The 15,177-nt window shown below is 35.6% G+C and overlaps 1 protein-coding gene across 2 annotated transcripts in view; it reads right to left on the bottom strand.

The window, feature by feature from the left end:
• Window positions 1–15,177, bottom strand: part of cv-2 (crosveinless 2-secreting protein) — a 393,914-nt gene that overhangs the window by 331,356 nt on the left and 47,381 nt on the right. Inside the window, exon 2 of one of the 2 annotated variants that reach the window (XM_073988356.1) lies at window positions 6,072–6,100. The exons of the other annotated variant lie outside the window; for it this stretch is intronic. The gene's annotated coding sequence lies outside the window, so the exon portion shown is untranslated. The remainder of the gene's footprint in view (window positions 1–6,071; window positions 6,101–15,177) is intronic. 2 annotated transcript variants of the gene reach the window in all.

Genomic DNA, 15,177 nt, shown 5'->3' with positions numbered 1-15,177 from the left:
TTTTACTTAAAAACCGCAAGTCCTATCAAAATGGGATTAAAGAAAATGTTGTAGCTATGAAAATTCTCTACAAGATTGACATATATGGTATTCTCGTCGGTTTTACCATTTTTGAGATATAGAAGTTCAAATTGGGACAATTCAAATTCAATTCAATTCTGTATAGCCCCCTTATAAAACAATGTCATGAAGGGTGCACCTTAACTAACTTTTGATGAAAACCGCTTACACAGGGAAAGTTTTTGTGAATTCTGAAACAGCAGTGTTCATAGATGAGAAAAATCCAAAAACAAGAAAAAATCGCTGTAGGGATTTTTAAATAAATCGCGGCAAAAATTCACATTTTTAGGTGTTTTTTAGGTTTTCACGATTTTACTTGGAAACCGCAAATCCAATCTAAATGGAGCTAAAGAAAATGTTGTAGCTGTGAAAATTCTCTAGAGGACTGAGGTTTATCATTTGTTCCCAGCCTGTACCATTTTTGAGATAAAGAAGCTCAGTTTACATTTTTACGTTTTTTTTTGTTAGGGTTTCGCGGTTTTTCTTGAATACGGTAACTCTTATCGATATGGGACCTGAGAAAACCTTAAAGCTGTGAAAATTCTCTACAAAACTGGCTTAAGTAACTTATCCTAAGTTGTAACATATTTTTAGATATATAAGTTTAAGTTGGAAATTTGCAATCATGACATTGTTTTATAAGGGGGCTATACAGAATTGAATTGAATTTGAATTGTCCCAATTTGAACTTCTATATCTCAAAAACGGTAAAACCGAGAGAATACCATAAATCTCAATCTTGTAGAGAATTTTCATAGCTACAACATTTTTTTAGTCCCATTTTGATAGGACTTGCGGTTTTTAAGCAAAATCGTGTAAACCTAAACCACCCCTAAAAATGTCAACTTAAATCGCGATTTATTTAAAAAGCGCTCCGGCGATTTTTTTTGTTTTTTGATTTTTCTCATCTATAAACATTGTAGTTTCAGAATCCGCAAAAACTTCCGAGGTGTAAGCACCTTCCATTTAAAATTGTTTCAAGAGCACCGTGATACGTATTGTTGTTTTCTTTTTCTAAAATTAATAAATTATATTATGTGTTAATATTTAAAATTTAAAAGTAACGGTGGCTGCAAAAATGTTTCCTAAGTTCTATTGGGATGTAATAAACTTAACTACACTTTTGTTTGCATGTAAATATTAATTATATGGTGTTTACATTTACCCAAACATGTATTACTAAGTTTATTAATTTTCTGAAGCAAATTTTAAATTAAGTGGATTGGGAAAAAATGGTATAAAAAGATATATCGATATATTTTGCTGTATGAGTAGTAAAAAGTGAGTACTTCAAATATATAAAGGTCCCAGCTGCAGAGGTTTGCAGACGAATGTGTCATTTCTCTTTTTCAGCGACCACATCACTGAGTGGATACCCCCTTTTTTAACAAATCGTTTTGTGGTGTTGGCTATAGCGCGAAAACGAATGAACCGACCATCACATATAATTGTGGGCTTATTAAGTACCTAATAATCTTACTTTAAAACGAGGGAATTTAAAAAATATCAATTTTTAACAAAATTGTGAACAGTGAAAATCAAAATTCGATTTTTTTACAAAAAGCTGACAGTTTATTGACCACTTATCGGTTAAAAAAATTTTTTAAAGGAAATTTCTCATATATAAAGACAAGAGTTTGATATATTCAATATGCTCACAAAGAATATGAAGACTAAACACCAAATTTCACTCATATCGGGTGGATATTGAGGCCACAACACTCAAAATACCGAAAATGAGGAGGCACGGTTCTATGGGGGCTATAGGAAGACGAGGACCTACACCGACATATTTCTGGTGGAAGGTTATAAGTCCCCCAACGGAGACTTAATACCAATTTTCAGCCATTTCGGTGTGATAATCAGGCTAAATCCTCCAAAATACCGAAAATCGGGAGGTACCGTCCTATGGGGGCTATATAAAAGCGTGGACCTATACAGACAAATGTCAAGGTGAAGTAATAATGCCCCCTACGAAGACTAAATACCAAATTTCAGGAATTTCGGTGTAATAATTAGGCTAAAATATTCAAAATACCGAAAATCGGGAGGTACCGTTGTATGGGGGCTATATCAAAACGTGGGCCTAAGCCCACAATTCTCTGTTGGAATGTTTGATATCTCTGCCAAAGACTTACCACAAAATTTGAATACTTTCGGTTGGTCATTGTGTCTAAAGCATTCAAAATACCGAAAATCGGGAGGTACGGTTCTATGGGGGCTATATCAAAACGTTGACCGACCAACCCAATTTTTTGTCCTGAAGATTGTAAGTCAATAATAGGTACGTGTACAAAAATTGATGCACCTACGACAACTCCTTCTATTTTTGGCCACAGTTAATATGAACTCGCGACATTGTGCGACGCTACAGCCATCAACGAGCAATAATGAAGTGATCCAACATCCATCCTATGAATAACTATACAGGCTTCGTCAATGGTGTAAAGCGCACTTTATATCAAAATCTATTATTAGACCGCATTTGGTAAGAGGGAAAGTACTGAAATTAATGGCATATTGCGGACGGCCACAGGCGATACTACAGTAGTTTAAAGAAAGGTCTAGCAAAGGCTAAGCATGGCTAACAAATCGGTAAATCAGTATTAGGTATATAGAAATTAAAAACGAAGGGGATAGCACACCATCCCCGACTACTCCTAGCTAGCTTTTCCTAGTTGAAGATTTATGTCATGTAATTAGTCAACTATTTCTTAAGGAAGTTAAGTAGGGTAGTCTCCATTTTTTTTCCAAACGTTGTACACCACAATTTTTTGCCATTTTATAAATTGAGTGCATTGCCAACTGACACAATTCACACTTAGTGAGAGAATTAAGGCGAAAGGATTTCTTTGTCTATACTTTTATTAGTCTATGTTTCACCTTTACAATAATGTAAAGTAGACTGGCGTAGGTGGTCAAACAATGAAGATATCACATTAGTCGCTAATCCAACCAAGGTTTTTATTTTCGCGATTTCAATTGTGCTGATGAATATCATAGCTTTTATTAATGACCTTACAAAATCAAAGCCTGACAATGATACTAGAAAATCTCAATGATACAAAGTAGGTAGGCGTAGGTGGTCAAACAACGGAGATATCTCGATAGTCGGTAATGCATCCCATTTTCCTGCAGGTCGCAATTCTGATCGGATCGTCACGAAATTTTGGGGCTGATGAGGCTCCCAGGGATGAAAACGGCTAATGATTTTGGTGACAGTCAAGGGTCGGAATGAGCAAAAAACTAATGTGGAAACAAATTGAACGTGATGTTCTTATGGAAATATCTCCGCATCTAGTAGGGGGTATTCTGAAAGCAATGTCATTTGGTATAAAAGCAAGGGTAGGGGAAATTTTAGTATATCCCTAAAAGAAATGTTTACCATAGAAAAGCTTAAGCACAGGGGTGGGTAATGGCGTAATGTATCACATAGTCGGCCCCGCCCACTATAGCCTTGCTCACTTGTTTCATTCGAATTAGCTATAATATGATTTCGCGTTCTGTATGAAACAGTGTACTCATTAACAAAAATTCATAACAATTGTAAATTCATAATATTTAAATTTATTAACTATAATTACGAGGGTCACTAGAAAAGGACTCAGGGCAGTTTGACATACGACCATGTGTTGGGTTGTTTACAGTGGCTTGATTGCGACAACTACAAAACATGGTTTTTGGACGCTTTTACAGCATCTTCAGGCGGTTGCTGCTATTTTGCGGGTTCATACGCATAGTTCCATGATTCTTCACCTGGATCCATCTTATAAATGTCTTTTGAAGCATGATATTTTTTTCGAAATTTCTTGTACCGATCAACTCAGGATCCAATGAGAAAAACCCCATTTTTGCCGCCAAGTGTTAATACAATATCAAATGTTAGTTGGTGGAATAAATGCCTAAGGACGCCTCTATCTTACGTTATATAACATGGCAATCTTGCATAATCAGTTCACGCACGGCTTAATTTTTTCTGGCACAACGACCGTTTTTGGACAACCCTCATGAACTTGGTACTTTTTACGAGTGTCGGCCACGATTGAATTCATTAAACCAGGTTTTCATAGTACTATAGGGTGAACCTTTATACATGCAGACATACAAAGATTTAATTTGAACGATTCACTCTCGCCGTGATTATATATGTCGAAAGTTGTAAAACATTATCGGACGAAAATGTTCACAAGTAAATTCCACTTTTTTGCAAAGTAATTTTTTCAAGTCACTGTAAACAACTCAACATATGGTCGTATGTCAAACTGTTCTGTGTACACCTAGGCTAAAAACTGTAAAACTTTTCAAAAAAAATGTAAAATGACTCCTGGCGACAATGCCTGTTGCCTAGGCCAGATAGTTTTCTAGTGACCCTCGTATACTATTGAACAATGTTAGTGTTCTTATCAGCATTTCTCAATATCAAAAAGTCATTAAGCCCTTGTTGAGTTTAAGATAAAATATATCTATCATCTGCTAAGTAATTTCTTCATTTTGGAGGAAATCAATTACGTTATGCAGTTTATTGTTTCAATTAGATATTGACCATATGGTCAACTTGAAATACGCAATTGTCATTGTCTCTTTAGACCTCCACCATGATGAAAATCACATTGCCAATAATTGTGTATTCTTTTGAGATTTTGTCATGAAAATTTCATGATTTGTTGAAATACTCCCCCGAAGACTTTTTGTCAAACCACTGAAATAGCACACTTCTGTTATATTAGGGAATAACAGAAGGGAGGATGGTAATATCAACAATAACGATATCAATACTTTATGCTCATATCATAAAGAGCCAGAAGGTCAAATTACTTCGCTGCGAAATACAGTCTTTGAGAAAATAATTAGCTCCATTTATTCAAGAGTAATGGTCATTAGTTTCAGATTTTTTCCACATTTAAATGAAATCATATATGCAGATAAATGACTTCAATTTATACATATTTATTCGATATACTGTTCAACCGGTTTGATTTACTCCATATGTATTACACAGACGTCCAGGAAAATCTTTTGAATATACAAGATGATTGTGTTGTTGATGAGGATACATCTTCCTAAACAAGATATGTATCCGACATACATACTCGTGCAAGTACATGTATGCAACCACATCAGCCCAAGAAATGAAAATATAAATCACAACTGTTAGAGTCCTTAATTTAAACAAATTTTATATTTTCTCGTTGATATTTTTTCTGTATTATTTATTTAACATTGTTAATGCAGACCATATCGATGCAACCGCCGTCATCGGATAGCTTTGTTTTATTATTTGTAGAATTGTCAATGTACTGCGTTCGTTTTATTTTCGTTTCGTTTTTACCAAGGAGAGACAGCAGGGAGATATCACATTCCCACCAAGAGTTTATTTACATTCTACGTATGAAGAAGAAGAAAAGAAGGTAAGTGTGTTTGTGTGTTTTCATACGTAAATTGGAGTAAATATTACCCACATATTAAAAATAACAACAATGCAAATAAACAAAAAAGTACATCATCTATGACGCAGCGTAATTACAATTGAGCACAGATATCCACGCTCGTTCATTGACTAAATATCACAACAATATCAACAAAAAACACTTGGGGGGTAGATACGTGCTACGTATGTACATACTACGTTCTGAATACGTCGAATGAATAAAAAGAAGAAGCGCACACATTGTATCTCCCTCCGAACAACGCTGTTTGCAAACTTGCCACCGCATCATCAACAAACAACAACAATTATAGGCGGCATTAATGAAGAGTACAAGGTTAGGAGAAGCAACGATATTTAGTGCAAAACAAAATGTATAGCATTACGCGAGACAATTTGTGCCTAAGTGTTATGAATAATTACAGAGACTGCATTACATAGTTTGAAATCAAGGATAGACTAACAGCGAAGGAAAATTTTAGTTAATAATTAACAAGCTTCGATAATGGAAAGCAGTCGTATATAATAATTTATTATTCATATTTAATTCCCCAAAAATTTGCTCGGTAAGACTGTAAATACTTACATTTGGTAGTGAATATATATAACACGAACCTGTAAGGAAAATAAGATATGTTTATTGATGTATGTACATTGTACAATTGAATAAAGGTAAAATGTAAAATGAATATTAATGGACGGATCGAAGTATCCCAGCCAACAATTGATATCAAATTTTTTTCGAGATTCTGTGATTTTTTTCCGATTATTTTCGGAGTACTCCGATTTACGATGTTCAATAAATACAGAATAAAAAAGATAGCATCAAACTTCTGAATATTTGTTCCGATTTTCGGATAAAACTTTCGAAAATATTCAGATTTCAAACATCCGATAAATTTCCGAATTTTGAATAAAATATCAAATTTTTTCGAATTTCGGATAAAAATTTTGAAAATATTCAGATTTCAAACATCCATTAAATTTCCGAATTTTAATCAAACATCCGATTTTTTTTTCGAAATTCTGAATAATTTTTTCGATTTTCGGATAAAACTTTCAAAAATATTGAGATTTCAAACATCCGATAAATTTCCGAATTATTAATCGAACATCCGAGGTTTTTCGAAATTCTGAATAAGTATTAGAGTATTCCTATTTTCTGCTCATTTTCGACTGTTCCTTTGAGTTTAGTCCAAAATTGTGCAGAATATCGAAAATTCCCTTAAAATTTCAATGTCATTCATTAGTTTTTATACCCTCAGCCTTTAGGCTATGAAGGGTATATACACTTTCATACGGGCAAAATGTGCCTCATCGAAATAATGGTTTTAGACCCCAAGTATGTTTGGACGAAATGTGTTTCAGACAATTTGGAGTCGATTGAGCAATGTCCGTCCGTCTGTCTGTCTGGCTGGCTGGAGCGCACGATAACTCTCGAACGGATGAACCGATTCGATTCAAATTTTGGCTTTCGTAATATTTTGCCCAAACTTAGTTTAAGTTCGAAGATGAGCTATATCGGTCCACTCCTTCCGGTACCTCCCTCACAAAAGTTCGGAAATGTTCGGAAAATTTGTGCGCACGATAACTCTTGACGGGAGTAACCGATTTGGTCCATACTTTGCCCATCGTGGAGCGTGTACCAGACTTAGATCAGGTTTTAATATGGACTCAATCGGTCCACTCCGTCGGGTACCTCCCACACAAAAATTTGGAAAAGTTCAGTTTAGGACCATCTCTCGAATCGCTTTGATTTTTGCTTTAGCTACTTGTATTCACTGCCCTCCATACGACGGTATAAGTTTCATCAGGGGCAAGTCCATACTTCCTGAGAAAATAGCCTGAAAGTTGCAAAAAACCCCTATGACACCGTGTGAGGAGGTTGGAGGGCAAAATAACTCTCGAACAGGTCTGCCGATTCGGTCCAAAGTTTGGCCTTAGTAATATTTTGTCCAAACATAGTTTAAATTCGAAGATAAGCCATATCGGTCCACTCCTTCAGGTACCTCCTCCACAAAAGTTCTAAAATGTTCGGAAAAATTGTGCGTACGATAACTCTTGAAGAGAGTGGCCCAATTGGACCATACTTTACACATCCTAATATATCTACCAGATATAGATCAGGTTCAAATATGGACTATATTTGTCCACTCCATCCGGTACCTCCCACACAAAATTTCGGATACATGTTCACTTTAAGACCTGCTTTCGAATCACTTTGATTTTTGTTGAAGCAACTTGCATTCGATGCCTCAATTGCGATGGTAAAAGTTGTTTCAGGGGCAAGTCCATACTTCTTGAGCAAACAGCCCGAAGGGTGTAAAAACCCTCTATGGCACCATATGTAGTGGCTGGAGATCCACTTCCATAATGGTCAATGTCGATCCATTCCTTTTTGTATCTCCTCCGCAAAACGTTTGATCTTTAATCATAATCAAGATTTTTGTCGGTTCAAACGCCCAAAATTTTTAAAACCCCCTAAATACATACGTTTTTTGCGAAAAAAGTTTCAATATATTCAGGCTGAGGGTATATCTCTGTCGGCAAAGCCGACTGATACTTTTTTACTTGTTTTTTTAACGAATTCGTTTAGAATTCGGAAAGAAACATGAATGTTCCTTCCGATTTTTTCCGACAAAATTCTCCGAAATCGTGGGCACCTTCATAAAATTTTGTTCTGATTTGGAAATGAATTTGGCATCAGAATCGGAAACTTTTGCAGAGTTTCGTTCCGAATTCGGAAAAAATTTTAACTGGAATGTAATACCCCACACTAATACACCTGCAAACATGCACAAAGTGTTCACACGTTGAAACCCATGCATTATTATTAGCATCTGTCCATAACTTCTTGAAGAATACATCATGAGATGACATGATATGCTCATTTTATGCTCTTCTAAAAAAGATCTCTTGAGATCTTCTATAAGAAGACATATTGAGCTCTTGAGCTCTAGAGCTCTTCTGTAAGAAGATCTCTTGAGATCTTCTATAAAAAGAGACCCTTAGTTGTTCTATAAGAAGACGTTTTAAGCTATTCTATAAGAAGGCCTTATGCTCTTCTATAAGAAGACTATATAAAGACGTATTAAGCTCTTCTATAAAAATACATATTGAGCTTGAGAAGACCTCTTGAGCTCTTCTATAAGAAGATCTCTTGAGCTCTTCTATAAGAAGACCTCCTCAGTTCTTTTATAAGAAGACTTCTTCAGCTCTTCTATAAGAAGTCCTCTTGAGCTATTTTTTAAGAAGAGCTCTTGAGCTCTTCTATAAGAAGACCTTTTGAGCTCTTGCAAAAGAAGACCTCTTAAGCTCTTCTATAATAAGAGCTCTCATATAAGAAGAACTCTTGAGTTCTTCTGTAAGAAGACTTCTTCTATAGAAGACTTCCTGAGCTCTTCTATAAGAAGACCTCTTGCGCTCTTCTATAAAAAGACCTCTTGAGCTCTTCTATAAGAAGACCTCTTGACCTCTTCTATAAGAAGATCTTGAGCTCTTCTATAAGAAGACCTCCTCAGTTCTTTTATAAGAAGACTTCTTCAGCTCTTCTATAAGAAGACCTCTTGAGCTATTTTTAAGAAGAGCTCTTGAGCTCTTTTATAAGAAGACCTTTTGAGCTTTTGCAAAAGAAGACCTCTTGAGCTCTTCTATGAGAAGACCCCTTGAGCTCTTCTATAAAAATACCTCTTGAGTTCTTCTGTAAGAAGACCTCTTGAGCTCTTCTATAAGAAGCTCTTCTATAAGAAGAACTCTTGAGCTCTCATATAAAAAGAACTCTTAAGTTCTTCTATAAAAGTCTTCCTGAGCTCTTCTATAAGAAGACCTCTTGAGCCCTTCTATAAGAAGATCTCTTGAGCCCTTCTATAAGAAGATCTCTTGAGCTCTTCTATAAGAAGACCTCTTGAGCTCTTCTATAAGAAGACCTCTTGAGCTCTTCTATAATAAGACCTCTTGACTTCTTCTGTAAGAAGTCCTCTTATATAAGAAGACATCTTCTATAAGAAGACCTCTTGAGTTCTTCTGTAAGAAGTCCTCTTCTATAAGAAGACCTCTTGACCCCTTCTATAAGAAGACATCTTGAGCTCTTTTATAAGAAGACCTCTTGAGATAATAAGACCTCTTGAGTTCTTCTATAAGAAGATATCTTGAGTTCTTTTATAGGAAGACCTCTTGAGCTCTTTTATAGGAAGACTACTTGAGCTCTTCAATAAGAAGGCCACTTGAGCTCTTCTATAAGAAGACCTCTTGAGTTCTTCTATTAGAAGACCTCTTGAGCTCTTCAATAAGAAGACCTCTTGACCTCTACTATAAGAAGACATCTTGAGCTCTTCTATAAGAAAACCTCTTGACCTCTTCTATAAGAAGACCTCTTGAGCTCTTTTATAAGAAGACCTTTTGTGCTCTTCTATAAGATAAGAAGACTTCTTCATCTCTTTTATACGATGAGCTCTTTTATAAGAAGACCTTTTGAGCTCTTCTTTACAAAAGAACACCTTTTGAGCTCTTCTATAAGATAGGAAGACCTCTTGAGCTCTTCTATATGAAGACCTCTTGAGCTTTTCTAAAAGTAGACCTCTTAAGCTCTTCTATAAGAATACCTCTTGAGCTTTCTATAAGAAGACCTCTTGAGCTCTTCTATAAGAAGACCTCTTGAGCTCTTCTATAAGAAGGCCTCTTGAGCTCTTTTATAAGAAGATCTATTGAGTTCTTGAGCTCTTCTATAAGAAGACCTCTTAAGCTCTTTTATAAGAAGACCTCTTCTATAAGAAGACCTCTTGAGCTGTTCTATAAGAAGAGCTCTTGAGCTCTTCTATAAGAAGATCTCTTGAGTTCTTCTATAAGAAGATATCTTGAGTTCTTTCATAAGAAGATATCTTGAGTTCTTTTATAAGAAGACCTCTTGAGCTCTTTTATAGGAAGACTACTTGAGCTCTTCAATAAGAAGGCCTCTGTAAGAAGACCTCTTGAGTTCTTCTATAAGAATTCCTCTTGAGCTCTTTTATAGGAAGACCTCTTGAGCTCTTTTATAGGGAGACCTCTTGAGCTCTACTATAAAAAGACATCTTAAGCTCTTCTATAAGATAAGAGGACATCTTGAGCTCTTTTATAAGAAGACCTCTTGAGCTCTTCTATAAGAAGACCTTTTGAGGTCTTCTTTAAGAAGACCTCTTGAGCTCTTTTGTAGGAAGACCTATGGAGCTCTTTTATAAGAAGACCTCTTAAGCTATTCTATAAGAAGACCTCTTGAGCTCTTCTATAAGAAGACCTCTTGAGCTCTTCTATAATAAGACCTCTTGAGCTCTTCTATAAGAAGACCTCTTGAGCTCTTCTATAAGAAGATCTCTTGAGCTCTTTTATAAGAAGATCTATTGACTTCTTGAGCTCTTCTATAAGAAGACCTCTTGAGCTCTTCTATAAAAAGACCTGTTGAGCTCTTCTATAAGAAGACCTCTTGAGATCTTTTATAAGAAGATCTCTTGAGCTCATCTATAAGAAGACCTCTTGAGCTCTTCTATAAAAAGACCTCTTGAGCTCTTCTATTAGAAGACCTCTTGAGTTCTTCTTTAAGAAGACCTCTTCTATAAGAAGACCTCTTGAGCTCTTCTATAAAAAGACCTCTTGAGCTCTTCTATAACAAGACATCTTGAGTTCTTCTTTAAGAAGACCTCTTCTATAAGAAGACCTCTTGACCTCTTCTATAAGAAGACCTATTGAGCTCTTCTATAAGAAGACCTCTTGAGTTCTTCTATAAGAAGATATCTTGAGTTCTTTTATAAGAAGATATCTTGAGTTCTTTTATAAGAAGACCTCTTGAGCTCTTTGATAGGAAGACTACTTGAGCTCTTCAATAAGAAGGCCCCTGTAAGAAGACCTCTTGAGTTCTTCTATAAGAAGTCCTCTTCAGCTTTTTTATAGGAAGACCTCTTGAGCTCTTTTATTGGGAGACCTCTTGAGCTCTACTATAAGAAGACATCTTAAGCTCTTCTATGAGATAAGAAGACATCTTGAGCTCTTTTATAAGAAGACTTCTTGAGCTCTTCTATAAGAAGACCTTTTGAGTTCTTCTTTAAGAAGACGTCTTGAGCTCTTTTATAGGAAGACCTATGGAGCTCTTTCATAATAAGACCTCTTCCATAAGAAGACCTCTTGAGCTCTTCTATATGATGAACTCTTGAGTTCTTCTATAAGAAGATATCTTGAGATTTTATATAAGTATACCTCTTAAGTTCTTCTTTAACAAGGCCTCTTGAGCTCTTCTATAAGAAAAGAAGACCTCTTGAGCTCTTCTGTAAGAAAAGAAGACCTCTTGAGCTCTTCTATAAGAAGACCTCTTGAGCTCTTCTATAAGAAGACCTCTTGAGCTCTTCTATAAGAAGACCTCTTGAGCTCTTCTATAAGAAGACCTCTTGAGCTCTTCTATAAGAAGACCTCATGAGCTCTTCTATAAGAAGACCTCTTGAGCTCTTCTATAAGAAGACCTCTTGAGCTCTTCTATAAGAAGACTTCTTGAGCTCTTCTATAAGAAGACCTCTTGAGCTCTTCTATAAGAAGACTTCTTGACCTCTTCTATAAGATAAGAAGACCTCTTGACCTCTTCTATAACAAGACCTCTTGACTTCTTCTATAAGAAGATATCTTGAGTTCCTTTATAAGAATATATCTTATGTTCTTTTATAAGAAGACCTCTTGAACTCTTTTATAGGAAGACTACTTGAGCTCTTCAATAAGAAGACCTCTGTTAGAAGACCTCTTGAGTTCTTCTATAAGAAGTCCTCTTGAGCTCTTTTATAGGAAGACTTCTTGAGCCCTTTTATAGGGAGACCTCTTGAGCTCTACTATAAGAGGACATCTTAAGCTCTTCTATAAGATAAGAAGACATCTTGAGCTGTTTTATAAGAAGACATCTTGAGCTCTTTTATAAGAAGACCTCTTCAGCTCTTCTTTAAGAAGACCTCTTTTATAAGAAGACCTATGGACCTCTTCCATAGGAAGACCTCTTGAGCTCTTCTATAAGATAAAAAGACCTCTTGAGCTCTTCTATATGATAAGAAGACCTCATGAGATCTTCTATATGATGACCTCTTGAGTTGTTCTATAAGAAGATATCTTGAGCTATAGAAGAGCTCTTCTATAAGAAGACCTCTTGAGCTCTTTTATAGGAAGACTACTTGAGCTCTTCAATAAGATGGCCTCTTGAGCTCTTCTGTAAGAAGACCTCATGAGTTCTTCTATAAGAAGACCTCTTGAGCACTTTTATAGGAAGACCTCTTCCATCAGAAGACCTCGTGAGCTCTTCTATAAGAAGACCTCTTGAGTTCTTATGTAAGAAGACCTCTTCTAAAAGAAGACCTCTTGAGCTCTTCTATATGAGACTCCTTCCATAAAAAAACCTCCTGAGCTCTTCTAAGATGAGCTTTTCCATAAGAAGACCTTTTCAGTTCTTCTATAAAAATACTTCATGAGCATTTCCATACGAAAACTTTTGAGCTCTTCCATTACAAGTCCTTTTGAACTCTTTTATAAGAAGACCTCTTGAGCTCTTCATAAGAGAATCCCGTGAACATTTCTATAAGAACACATCTTAAAAACTTCTATAAGAAGTCCTCTTGCCCTCTTCTATAAAAAGTCTTGAACTTTTCTAAGTGAAGACCTCTTTAGCTCTTCTTTATGAACACCCCTTTCTCTTTTCGATCCCTAGATATAAGATACCTAGAGCTCTTCTATAGAAAGTCCTCTGGCGCTTTTCCACAGGAAGACCCCTTGAGCTCTTCTAAATGATCTGTAAGAATACATTTGAGCTTCTCTATAAGAGGACCTTTTTAGCTCTTCTGTAAGAAGACCTTAAGCTCTTCTGAAAGTATAAATTAAACTTCGAAGCACAATATGTTTTCACATATTTAAAACATTTTTTCTACTCTCCAAAGATTTTTTTTGTCGAGTGTAAACAACAATTCCGGCGTGGCTGCTATTGATGTATGTATGTTTTTGTTGTTGTTGTTGTTTTGATTGTAGTTTTGTGACTATCTGTCTGCAACTTAAGAATGAGTGCGAATATCTCGGAAGCATTCTCAGTACATAAATGAGTTGCTGTCTGCTACGAATCATTATTATCTATACAAATCATGAATGATGTGTATGTTGGTTTGTTTGTATGACAGTCAGTGTGTGTACTACTACTACGCTTGGGATACGCTGAATGAATGGTGAAATTGCACTTTGTTCAAGTTGTATATTTTTTTTGTTGTTCTTTGCTATAGAATGACGCATAATTTTTAGGTTTATAAAGAGACCTCACAAAGAGATACAACAAATACATACAGACAAACATATACATATGTATTCTTAATATAAAGCCATCAATAAAACAACAACAACAGCAACCAAGTATGGTTAATGATAAGAAACACTAATGTTTTCCTCCACCAAAAAATTCATTGCAAAATATTGTAAAATGGAATACAAAGAAGAAGAACAGGGGATATGAATGAAAACATGAAAACAAAAATGTTTGTTGTTGTTGCCATGGGAATTTATGGCATTTGATGTTGTTCATCAGTGAATGAATCAATAGTATTTCCTCGAATAGCTATCAAAATATATTCAAAAATAATACGTAACTAATGTAGAATGTAAATTAATTTCATCCAATGAAAGGATGGTTGGTTGACCGGCGCTAAAGATGATTAAGGGATTTTTTTATGACTCAGGCGGGGGGTGATTTGCTAAGACGAAGGCGAAATAGTTGTAGTAAAGTATCTGTAAGCATGAATGAACAATTGAGAAATTATAAGATTTACAAGTAGACGGACACAAATTTGAGTCACACATTGAAGTTGTGTGTGGTTTTTATGACTTCCATCAATGGAGGGGAGGCGAGTTGTTGTAAACGGTTTCTAGATTTAACAATTTACCGTGGTCAAAGTTAGTACTTTTGTGGTCGAAATTTTGAAAATTGAGCACGGATGTGCTCATATTGACACCATACAAATTAACACCTTCAGATTCAAACAAATGAACACGCCTGTGCTCATGTTAACACCATACGGTGTTGAGTTTGAACCAACTTTTTTCCCTGCGCTTAACTGTTTCAAAAGAAAATTATTTAAATTATATTGCAATTAAAATATATCAGATGGTATCATTCCGGCAATGCTTTAATATGCCTGTTTTGATAATCATACTGAAAGAAATTTTTTAGAACCTGTCTGCTACTGACTTACTTACCGGCACCATGGAAAAAGGTTACAGTGACAAGTCAAGTCACTCGTTACCGAATGTCTATAGACCAATTAGTTTCTCCTCTGTTCTAATGATAAACTAGAAAGGCTGCTTAAAAGGAAATCAACAGAAACGGCATTACACAAGGTTGTGGGCTATATAGAAAATAATATGGATGACTTGAATCATACCTTCGCCGCCTTTCCAGACATAGAAGGACCGCTTAATAATGTGAAACTCAAATCCATCCATTCGACTCTACAGCTACTGAGAGATTGCTAAAAAGCAGAATAATCAATTCTAGCATTGGAGGGAGCTCCGTATGAAAGTCAGTCACTGGAAGCAACACACCTTTACTATGGCTCTTAGTGGTGAACGGGAAAACAAAAGAATTTAATAGACCAGTAGTGTGATTCTCTAACATATTTTTTGAGTTACCGACAAAAATCGGTAAAATTAAAACGCAAAAT

The sequence above is a fragment of the Musca autumnalis genome, unplaced genomic scaffold (genome assembly GCF_047663935.1).
Source record: "Musca autumnalis isolate F117 unplaced genomic scaffold, ASM4766393v1 scaffold_5, whole genome shotgun sequence".
NCBI classification, from domain to species: Eukaryota; Metazoa; Arthropoda; class Insecta; order Diptera; family Muscidae; genus Musca; species Musca autumnalis.
The sequence above is the reverse complement of the archived record's forward strand: the minus strand, read 5'-3'. Positions and strand labels throughout refer to the sequence as shown.